Here is a 12,402-nt window from a genome sequence, read left to right as displayed (position 1 = left end):
AGATCAGGGATTATTTTTCTTCAGAACTTTGAAGATATTGTTCCACTATCTTCTAGTATCCAGTATTGCTGATGATAAGTCCAAGGCCAGTCTGATTTTCATTCTTTTTGTGGGTGACCTGTTTTGTTTTTGGTTATGAAAGCATTTATGATCTCTTCACTCTTGATTATATTAGTTTGCTAGGACTGCAAAATGCCACAGAGTGGGTGGTTTAAACAACAGAAATTTATTTTCTCGCAATACTGGATGCTAGAAGTCCAAGATCAAGGAGTCATCAGGTTTGTTTCTTTTTAAGCCTCTCTTCTTGGCTTGCAGATGGTCACCCTCTCACATGAACATCACACTGTGTCCTAATCACCTCTTCTTATAAGGACACCAGTCCCAAGAAGGAGGTAAGATTGTGTGCTTAAATCCTATGTTACCTCATGCCACTAATGACAAATTAGACTCCAACTATATACTATATTTTCAGATTCCCAGGTTCTGAGCTCTGATGGTTGCCAAGACATGTAGCCCCATGTCCATGGAACAGTTACCCAAACTTACCTAGTGAAATCTTGTTAACTGAAGGGAAATCAGGGCAGGAAATAAGCAAAGGGATGAGCAAGAATGGAATGATGTTTGATGAATAGGGAAGGAAAGAGAAATGAACAATTATGGCCAAAATTATTGACAAATCAATTGCAGATAAATTATTTTATGGATAGGCTCAAAATATGCAGATCTTTAAGTATACTGACTGTTTGCAAATGCTTACTGCCCTCATCTTAGAAATTAGAGACTAATATACTGTTTTTCTTGTTTCCATGGGTTTGGTTCTCAAAGTATGGTCCTGGGATGTATCACCATTACCTAGAAACTTATTAAAAATGCAAACTTCTAGAGGTTCTAAATATATAAAGCAAATATTAACAGATCTGAAGGGAGAAATAGGAAACAATTCAATAATAGTAGGGAACTTTAACACCCCACTTTCAACAATGGATAGATTATCCAGACAGAAAGTAAAGAAATATTGGACTTGAACTAAACATTAGACCAAATAGACTTAACAGATATATAAAGAACATTCCATAAAACAGCAGAAGAATACACATTCTTCTCAAGTACACATATAACTTTCTCCAGGATAGATCATATGTTAAGCCACAAAACAGGTCTTAGCAAATTTAAGACTGAAATCAAATCAAGTATTTTTTCTAATCACAATAGTACAAAACACAGAATCAATAACAGGGAGAAAACTGGAAAATTAACAAATATGTAGAAATTAAAGAACACACTCCTGGACAATTAATGGGTCAGAAAAGATATCAAAAGTGAAATAAAAACATATCTTGAAACAAATGAAAATGGGAACACAGCATACCAAAATACATGGGTTACAGCAAAAGCAGTTATAAGAGGGCAACGTAACAATAAATGCCTATATTAAGAAAAAAAGAAAGATCACAAATAAAAAACATAACTTAAGGAAACAGAAAAAGAAGAATAAACCAAGCCCAAAGCTACCAGAAGGAAAAAATAATAAAGATCAGATCAGAAATAAATGAAATAGAGACTAGAAAGACAATAGAAAAAATAAACAAAACTAAGCTGTTTTTTTTTTTATTTTTTTAATGTTCACTTATTTGTGAGAGAGAGAGAGACAGAGTGCAAGTGAGAGAGGTGCAGAGAGGGAGAGGCAGAAACCAAAACAGGCTCCAGGCTCTGAGCTGTCAGCACAGAACATGATGCAGGGCTCAAACCCATGGCCCACAAGATCATGACCTGAGCTGAAGTCAGATACTTAACCGACTGAGCCATCCAGGTGCCCCCCAAACTAAGCTGTTCTTTTTAAAGATAAAATACACAAACTTTTAGCAAGACTTAGAAAAAGACAAAATTCAAAAGACAAGGCAACAAAATCAAATAAATAAGTTGAACTACATCAAACTAAAAAGTTTCTTCTGCACAGCAAAGAAAACCATCAACAAAATGAAAAGGCAACCTACAGAATAGGAAAACGTATTTGCAAACCATATATCTAATAGGTCAGTGTTCAAAAATATAAAGAATTCTTACAACTCAATAGCAAAAAAAATCAATATCCCAATTTTAAAATAAGCAAAGGACCTGAATAGATATTTCCCCAAAAAAAGAAATACAAATGCTGGTAACAGCAAGTATTGCACATACATGTTTTCAGGTAAATCATCTATATTTAAAAAAAAAAGACATATAGCTGGCCAACAGATATATTAAAAGATGCTCAACATCACTAATCACTAGGGAAATGCAAATCAAAACCACAATGAGCTATCACCTCATATCTGTTACAATGGCTATTATCAAAAAGTAAAATGATAACGAGTGGTGGCAAGAATGTGGAGGAAAGGGAACCCATGTATACTCAGAATGTAAGTTGGTGTAGCCATATGGAAAACAGTTTTTGAGGTTCCTCAAAAAACTAGAATAGAACCATCATATGATCTAGCAATCCCACTTCTGGGTATATATCCAAAGGAGACAAAACCACTATCTCAAAAAAAATATCTGAACTCCCACATTGATTGCAGCATTATTCACTATTACCACAAAAGGGAAACAATCTAAGTGTCCATCAATGGATGAATGGATAAAGAAAACATGATATATATACGACAGAATATTTTTCAGCCAATAATCAAAAAAAGAAATCTTGCCATTTGTGACAACATGGAGAAAATAGGAGGGCATTACGCTAAGTGAAATAAGCCAGATAGAGAAAGACAAATATTGTATGGTACCAATCATTGATGTAATCTTTAAAAAAAAAAATTAGCTGAACTCCTAGAAACAAAGAATAGAATAGTGGCTACATGGATACTAGAGGCTGGGGAAAATGAGGATAAGCTGGTCAAAAAGTACAAACTTTCAGTTAAAAGACAAAAAAATTCTCAGTATCTAATGTACAGCATGATAACATTAGTTAATAATACTGTATTGAATTTTGCTTGAAATTTGCTCTCACAACAACAAAAAAAGTTACTATGGGAGGTGATGGATGTGTTAATTAACTTGACTGTGAGAATCTTTTCACAGTATATATACATATCAAACCATCATATTGCACACTTTAAATATATGACAATTTTGTCAATCTCATATCTCAATAAAAAAGGGTGGAGAATGCAAAATCTCCAGACCAACTCCAGGCTGTTAAAACAGAAACTCTGCATTTTGAGCTTCGGTAAGTCCACCAAGAGATTCTGAATTAAACTAAAATTTAAGAACCATTGGGTTAGCATAAGAGAACACAAGTCTCATAAGCACATGCACAGTACTGCATAGCCTTATAGTTCTTGGGGGAGAGAAAGGGCAGGGAGAAAGAGATGCCCCAGACGACATGATGATGTGTCAGAGTAGAGAGCTGTGGTGTCCTATATGAAAACAATTAACTTGGAGACCTGAAATTTACACAGCCATCACCCTCTGAAAAACAAAAGCATATTAAAAATAACAGGAAAAAAGTATTTTATGCTCATCCCATGGTATCTTTTAGGTGTTTGTCACAAGCTTCTTTTTCTATTCTCCTCCCCTTTGGTTCAGGGAGAGGCAATAAGGTTAAGCTTGCATGTTCTGGAATCAGACACTTCAGACTTCAAAGCCCAGCTCCCTCATTTTGTTAGGTATGCACCTTGGGCATATTGGCCCCTTTCCACTTGCTTGTCTGCAAAAGCGGGCCTATAATAACTGGACCTCTTTCACAGGGTTGCTGTAGCTTAAGTTCATATATAAATGACAGTTACAGAGCACCTGGGTAGCTCAGTTGGTTAAGAATCAGACTTCGGCTCTGGTCATGATCTCACAGTTCATGGGTTTGAGCCCCATGTCGGGCTCTGTGCTGACAGCTCAGAGCCTGGAACTTGCTCCAAATTCTGTGTCTCCCTCTCTCTCTGCCCCTCCCCCACTTGCACTCTGTCTCTCAAAAATAAATAAACATTTAAAAACATTAAAATAATAAATTAAAATTACATTTTATAAATACCTAGTCCCCAATACACAGTAAGTCCTATGTTAGTATTACATATTTGATATCATTCACCTTTTTTACTTCTATTATGCTTTAAGCTATTTGCATCTTAACTCTTTACGTTATAATAAAAGAATTTTGTTTAAAATCTATATATTAAATATAGAACATTGGCTTAGTGATTTTAGTTTCAGGTAAAAGAGCAACGTGACAATATCTTGCTGAAGCACCAGTAAATCCTTACTGATCTTTCTTTTAATTTATGTTAGTTGCCACTGGATTAAGTATCTGAAGGTAATTTATAACAGTGAGCATTTTAGGGATTATGTATAGATTTGGTATTATAAGAGTTAACTAAAGCTCTTATCAAAGGAAGAAACTAGCTGAATAGGACCTGGCTGAACAAAAAAAAAAAGAGTAATGTGGCTGCTAGAGTATGTTTTGCATGTAGAAATATGAGTCATAGCCGTGAAAATACACAAAAAAGAAAGTGTTGATTGTTATGAATGTTTCTACAGGGCCTGCTGGGCCTAAGAACATTTTTCTTCCTCTTCATTTTACTTCCTTCTTAGATGATTTCCTAGGAGTTCTGATAGTAGATTCATTCCACTTTGGCAAAATGTAGCAACTTCTTCCAAATCAGTTTTCTCAGCCAGAGGGGGCATCCGATACCCAGAGGAACTAATTCAAAATACACAGCCATGCCACAGCCCACCCTGAAATGTTTATCAAACTTCCTCAGAAGGAGTCCCAGGTATGTATACTTAGAATAAGTCTCCTCAAGGAATAAGGGTATCTTGTTCCCCATCTCACATTAAGCTTCCCACATACCCAACGAACACATAACTGCAAACCACTGTTCTAGATGGCAGCTGGTTCCCCAGCAGAAGCATACAAAGCATGCACTGGGCATGAAACAACAGTGTGGTTATTAACAACTCAGGCTCTGGAGTCAAGTTGGGTTTGAACTCAGCCTCTTCTATGTGTGCCCTTAGCCAATTCACTCCCTAATGCTACTACTAATAGTATTAGCTACAGGTAACATTGGGTATTTTCTATGTTCTAGGCTCTGTGGTTAACACTAAACATGGATTAACTCACAAACCAATGAAGTTGGTGCTATTATTATCTTGATTTTACCAATGAGGAAAGTGAAGCTTAGAGAGAGGGTAAGTAACCATTAATTTGTTTAAAATCACAGAGCCAAACAGTAATGGAGCTGGCCTAATACCCAGGGTCTCTAACTTTAGGAACCATGCACTTGGCTGCTTTGTTGTACTGGCATTCAAAAATACAGAGAGAGTAAAAGAAAAAAACTCATGAAAAATGAATAGAAAGAAGTCAAAATGAAAATCTGTGAATTGGCTTAGCCTGGCACTGTGCTAGACACAGAAAAGCAATAATGGTGGATAATGTCCAAAAGAAGATAATGGGGTGGTTGCCCATAAAAGCATTTTATAAATACAAAGGGATTTCCATTTCCTCACTCACACTACACAACTAACCCATTAAATGAAGACTGGCAGATGTCATTTCCACACCTAACCTTTTTAATACACTTTCCCTGAAAACAAGAGAATGGAAGTTCCAGTGTGACAGCTAGGTAGCAGGTCTAGAAAACATCAACTACAAAACTGGAACAGGAAGATACAGAGCTCTAGGAGGGAAGTTTCCAGAGGGAATGAAAAAAGGGGAACCTAAACAAAACAGATGATATTTTAGAGAAGCTGAGGGGAAAACTGGGGCAAAAATATATGAAGAGAAGCTACTTTTGCAGATATGCACAAAAAAAATAGAAAGTTTTGATTTATATTGAACAATATTTACCCAATGATAATTTTGTGAATACTATTTATGGCTTTTAGCTTTTTGAATCTACCTACAGCCCAATCACCAAAACAGAGTTTAACTGTTATTGTGTTAGACTAGGTTCCACTGTGAGAATAACACAAAATAACAGTGTCTCACCCAGGACAGAAGCTTATTGTCTTTCCTTGTGAAGAGTCTATAAATAAGCAGCCTGGGGGAGGTATGGTGCTACCCATCAGGAGAGATCCAGGCTCCTTCCACCAAAACAGGGCTTCCATCTGAGGACCCACCATATCTGCTCAAGCACTAGACAGAACTTCTACATTGCAGATAGCAGGAAGGGAGAAGATACAGAGAAAACTGTGGACTTTCCCTCTAGGGACACTTCTGGAAGTCCTACCCAATACTTCTGCTTACATCCTGTTGGCCAACCACGTGACCACACCAAATCTGAATGACCCTGAGAAAGGTAGTTTCCATTCTGGGCAGCCATTTGTCCAGATTTGTCCAGTAATAGAGATTCTATTACTAAAGCAGAGGGAGGGATGGATATTGGGTGACAGTATCCCCTTTGCCACAGTTATCATTTTTAACAATGTAAAATAACAGATAATAGAACTTAGAAGATAAATGTATGGAAGGGAGATGAAGGGGGAAATATAGGCAGCTACAAAATAAGGAGTTAAGAAATAGCATTTATGTTTACAAAATATTAAAAGTGTAAGGAATTACAAATACTGTAGTTACACAGCTATTGAGCAGAGACAAAGAATGAAGGTAGGTAATTAATATAAGAAAGTTAAATCATGAATCTCTTATGTTCAGGGTGCCTGAGTGGCTCAGTCAGTTAAGCATCCAACTTTGGCTCAGGTCATGATATCATGGTTTGTGAGTTCAAGCCCCACGTCAGGCTCTGTGCTGACACCTTGGAGCCTGGAGCCTGTTTCAGATTCTCTGTCTCCCCTCTCTCTGTGCCCCTCTCCTGCTTGTGCTCTGTCTCTCTCTGTCTCTCAAAAATAAACAAACATTAATTTTTTTTTTTAAATCTCTTATGTTCTCTCTGGGAAACATCTAGAGAAGGAAGCAAAGAAATGGGAAAGTGGGCTATAAGATAAAGAGATGCAGTGAGAGCCAACCTACTGAGAGAAAGGAGTCTGTGTATTTAATACATAAAGAATCAAATTTAAATAGAGAAGTTTTGCTTCAAAAGTACAGTAAATAGGGACGGCTGGGTGGCTGAGTCAGTTAAGCATCTGACTTTGGCTCAAGTCATGATCTTGGGTTTTGTGAGTTCGAGCCTCACATTGGGCTCTCTGCTTAGAGCGTGGAGCCTGCTTTGGATTCTGTGTCTCCCTCTCTCTCTGTCCCTCCCCCACTCACACTCAGTCTCTCTCTCTGCCCCTCCCCCGCTCTCTGTCTCTCAAAAAAAATAAACATTAAAAAAAGTACAGTAAATATCACTAGCTTCTGAATCAAAAGCTTGTAGATTTATTCCATTTATGAACCCCCTCTTCCCACAAAAAAAGAAAAAAATTAAGCTGGCCACTATTCATATGCATAGAAGTGATAATGATATATTTTTATTAATAAAAAGTGAAAATTGACATTAAATTATACACAGAAAACATAAGGTACCTTTTACCTCTAAATTCCTTAAAAATGCCACGTCTTTTTTGGAATATCTTCAAACATCTCTATCACGCCTTCATTTTCCAGTCAAAACTTTTCTGGCACTCACCATTTTGAAAAAAAGTGTAAACCATTTCCTTTTCTTTAAAAATCTGCTTTATTGTTAATATAGAGAATATCAGAAAAGTATTCTCTAAGTTCTTTTAACATAGTCTTATGTTTATATACATTTTAAGATACCCGAGGAAGTGACGTCACAGTGTTTTCTTGTATTTGATTTAGTATGTTTGGGAATTTCAGCCACATTATGGAATAAATAGGCTTTAGAATGTAACTACCATTTACCATATAGTTTTTCAATAGGAAAATACACTGAGTGCTAAACAGGTGATCTGTGAATAATTTGGAAACACAAACCTATACTGCAAAGACTACTTTGACTACTTAATTCTCTGGCCCATGAAATTCCAGGTTTAAGAACAACTGAAAAGTTGATGTCATGGTGATGAAGGTGCAAACTGATAAATAAGATGACAGTTAAGACCAGATGTGACTTTTTTGTTGTATCACTTTGTGCTGTCTCAGAAAAACAGCATGCATTTCTGGAACAATGCCATGTTGAAATCCTGCAGTTTTGTGTAATATCAGCAGAACAGAGCCTAATGTCAGCAATGTTTCCCAGGGCTGGCCATATCTCATGAAGGGAGGCTGTCAGCTCGCCAAAGAGAATATTCGTTGCCAGGCAATGCAGTGTAAGTACTGAATCCTATCACTCAACAGTATGGAACAAGATTCGGTCATATACATCTACAACTATGGAAGGTGGCATTATCAATCTTGTTGGCCATTCAACAAAGTTTATCTATTAATTATGAATGATTGGCCTTTTGTTAAATGATTTAGCAAGTAGCTTTTGTCCATCCAACAGAACTCAAAACTTCAAGCATGACAACCGAGACGTGTGAAAATGGAAAAATACTCTGTAAAACTTAGTTTCACCTTAGAAGATAGTTTTGTCAATTAAAATTAGCTTTGTATTGCAGATGCCTAAAACTGAGAAATTTTAGAAAGCCCAGGGTACAGCAACAGAGCTTTGAGGGGACTCTTTACTAAGGCTTACTCTCCTTGATTCACAAAACAGGTCAAACTTTTCTAAGTACAGACATTCAAATTTGTTTACTCAGGAAAAGGATTTATGCCAAACAGAAAAGGACTAAGGAGAATTTCCACAAACAGGGACTCTTGGAAAGAAAACCTTTGTTATTCTTGGTTTCTTTTCATCATATGTTACTTTGTTCTGCTATAATTGACAGGAAGAATTTGCTCTTTAGAACAAGGCTTCTTCAGAATTGCTGACTTCAGAATATTTCATGCCATCCTGTGATTGTTAGAGCAACCATTTTAAGAAAGTGAATTTTTTTCTGTACAATTCTCTGAACTTTGGTTGTTTCTTTTTGGCATATTTATCCACAATTTAGCTGAAATTGTTCTGACTATATAGTGTAACATTGCTCTCAGAGCAAACATGATCCTTAAAGAGACTATACATATTAATGCATCCTACTCATGACTTTTTTCTTTTAAGTAAACTCTACCCCCAAAAGGGGGCTTAAACTCAAGACCCCAGGATCAAGAGTGGCATGCTCAATGGGCAGAGCCAGCCAGGTGCCTCGCATCGCTTTTTTCCTGTTTTAATTCTACTTTGCAACCTAGAATCTTATGTTAGTTCTCTGTAAGAACAATGTTGTGCTTCAACAGTCCTTTCTACCAGAGAGACAAGACTGTCATGTTTTAAAAGGGAACTTCAGTCCTCCTTTCTTTCAAGGCAACATGTTTTAGATATTTGGGTTAGGGTTAGTTACTGATCTGTCTAGTTTTTTTTTTGTTTTTTTTTAAATTTTTTTGAGGGTTGGGACACAAGTGAGCAAAGGGCAAAGAGAGAGAGAATCCCAGGAGTGGGAAGGAGAGAAAGAAAGGAGGAGAAGTGGGGCTCACCTGAAGTGGGGCTCATGTTCAACAGAGGCAGGGCTCGAGCTCACCCAATGTGGGACTCAAACTCACGAACCATGAAATCCTGACCTGAGGCAGAGTCAGATACTTAACAACTGAGCCAGCCAGGCACCCTGATCCCTCTGATTTAAACGAAGGAATCCACCTCCAAAACGCCTCGTCCTCAGCTTGCTGTCTTAAATTTGAGAGATGCTAGGGGTGCCTGGGTGGCTCTGACTTCGGCTCAGGTCATGATCTCGAGGTCCTTGAGTTCGAGCACTGCGTTGGGCTCTGTGCTGACAGCTCGGAGCCTGGAGCCTGCTTCGGATTCTGTGTCTCCCTCTCTATCTGCCTCTCCCCAACTCATGCTCTATCTCTCTCTCTGTCAAAAATAAATAAACATTAAAAAAATTTAAATTTCAAAGATGCTTGTGTCTCCTTCCTCCCAAATTTACTTTAATCAGTCTTCTAAGGGAGTGGATCTGAAATATATTTTCAACGAGATCCAACATGCAGATGACTCCCCTGTGCATACCACCAGTCACATTTCTCCTGAGCCCTAGTACCATAAAACTTTACTGTACTGACTCCCTGGATATCCCAAAGACTCAAAACTATGCTTTTCTTTCCCTCACATTTTATAACCCCTCCTAGGAAACTTATCTCAATAAATCACACCTCTACTACCTGAATTAGAAATGAGAATTAACTTAAACTTTTCCCTTTTTCTCATTCTCCAAGCATCCAATTAATCCAATAAATCTTGTGGATTTGTTATATTAAAATGGCCTCAGAAGAGCCTAGCAGAAATATGGCATGAAGAGCTAATGACCTCAATTCCATTCCCACATTCTCATGCCCTATACACAAGGTTATCTATTTTCTTAAGTTTTGGAGTTTTTTTGTGGCTGAAGCAAAGAGAAAGGAGATCAGCCTGCAGGACTCAGGAGAGATAGTAAGTGTATATGGAGATGGAAATCAGTATGTTATCAATTTCTCAACCAGTTCAAACAGATTGGTCTGTCTATAGCAAATGAGATGCAAGCAGAAGCCAAAAAGCTTTTTAGTGAAGATGATTATAAGACTTTCCATAGTTCTAGCCCCATCACTTCACCCCTGGACACCTGCATTTGCCCATTACCTGCCTTTCCTATATCTTCTAACACCCCTTCAATTGATCCTCCATAGAGCTACCAGAGTAGTCTTTTCAAACTATTCACAATTTCACTTCCCTGTTAATGAGACATCAAAATTCCCCCTTAGCTATAAAGCGTTGTGTCCAATTTGCTACCCTATTCTCCCCATCAGTCCCATGCTCTGGCTACATCAAACCACTAGTAGTTACCTGAATGTACCCTATCATTTCATTCCACCATGATGTCATATATGCCGCCCCTCTTCCTCAGTTACCCTCTTTCTTACTAACACAACCAATATGCTAGTATCCATTTATTCTTTAAAATTAGTCAGGCATTGCCCTCCAAGGAAAGCCTTTCTTGGCCCCTAGAATGATTTATATACTTATTGTCTGTATTCCCAAAGCACTCTATATTTAACTCTGCCACACTCATGCACTCTTGTAAGGTCTTTGAGGAAGTATTAGTCATCTTTCTTTTATCACTGTACTGTCTGGCACATAATAGATATACAATAAAATTTTCAGTATAAACAATATAACATTTTTTTCATGGAAACATATTTTCCTGGTTCCAAACAAATTGTTATACAAATATATTTTGTGAACTCAATCTGTTCGTAAGTTTTATAGGTTCTATTCTGGGAAATTGAAAGTCACTTCATATATCACACATGAATAATCAATTGTCAAACAGAATACAATCAAATACAAATACACTAACTCCAAAACTGCATCAAGTAAAATTTAACTTTTATTCATTCAGCACCTTCTTTATATCTTGGAATGCCTCACAGGCATAATCATGAACACCAATTTCTATTGCATTGTAGATAAAAGATGCTTACATAATAATAAAGATTTTTAAACTTGATATTGGGACATTTGGTGTATTAACATTTATTATTTTTGCTAGAATTAATTCTAAGTTGTATATCATGCAATTTACAAGGGATAGTCTTAGCTGCTGTTGCTACCAAAGCAATACTTTGGAGAATTTTAAGACAGAAGATATGGAGAGACCCCAGGCTGGAACTCAAAATAAGCTGGAACTGCAATGAAAGTCACCTTTCTTTTGTCAAATTGTAATTTAGCTAAATATATCCAACGTGCTTTAAAATACATAGTAATTTCATAAAATGTGTGCAGAGCTAAAGCCTCTAAAGGTGCATAACATATCCACTTGTTGACCATCATTTACATAACCTTGTACTGGGCGATTGCTTACATAAAGTTAACATGCAGGTCCAAAGGACAAAAACAGTTCTTTTTCTATCTTGTTAAGCATCTTCTATTTTCAGAAATGCCAGATACATATTTTTTCAAATAAACATAAAAGGGTTCTTCCTGAACAATGTTGTAGAAACAGATCTAGTAATAAATATGGTAATTATATAAAAACCTTTTATTTGAAAAAATCATTTATGCTCCATGCACAATTAACTAACTCTTTGTATTGTCTTGAAATGCCTTTCACATTAAGGCATATGTTATTATTATATGTAGGAAAATGAATCTATTGAGCTGCCACAAGTGTGACTTGCATTTTGAGCTTTTTTTTTTCAAACTGTGATAATACATTTTCTCTTAGCCACCCACCTTTTTTTTGATGAGCAGCCAGTATATGTAAAATGGCCACCTGGAATTCTAGCATTGTCTGTAGCCCCATAATAGAGATTTATTCTACATAATATAACAGGATTGGAGAGGACAGAATTGATGGCCTTGACTTCAACCTCATGAGTAGACTTCAACAAAGATAGCCTACCTTGAAAATACACTAACCATAACTCAACAAAGCAAATTATGCATTCAAAGTAAAAGTGGGTGGATGCTTCTAGTCATA

Source organism: Panthera uncia (genome assembly GCF_023721935.1).
Source record: "Panthera uncia isolate 11264 chromosome B3 unlocalized genomic scaffold, Puncia_PCG_1.0 HiC_scaffold_1, whole genome shotgun sequence".
Lineage (NCBI taxonomy): Eukaryota > Metazoa > Chordata > Mammalia > Carnivora > Felidae > Panthera > Panthera uncia.
The sequence above is the reverse complement of the archived record's forward strand: the minus strand, read 5'-3'. Positions refer to the sequence as shown.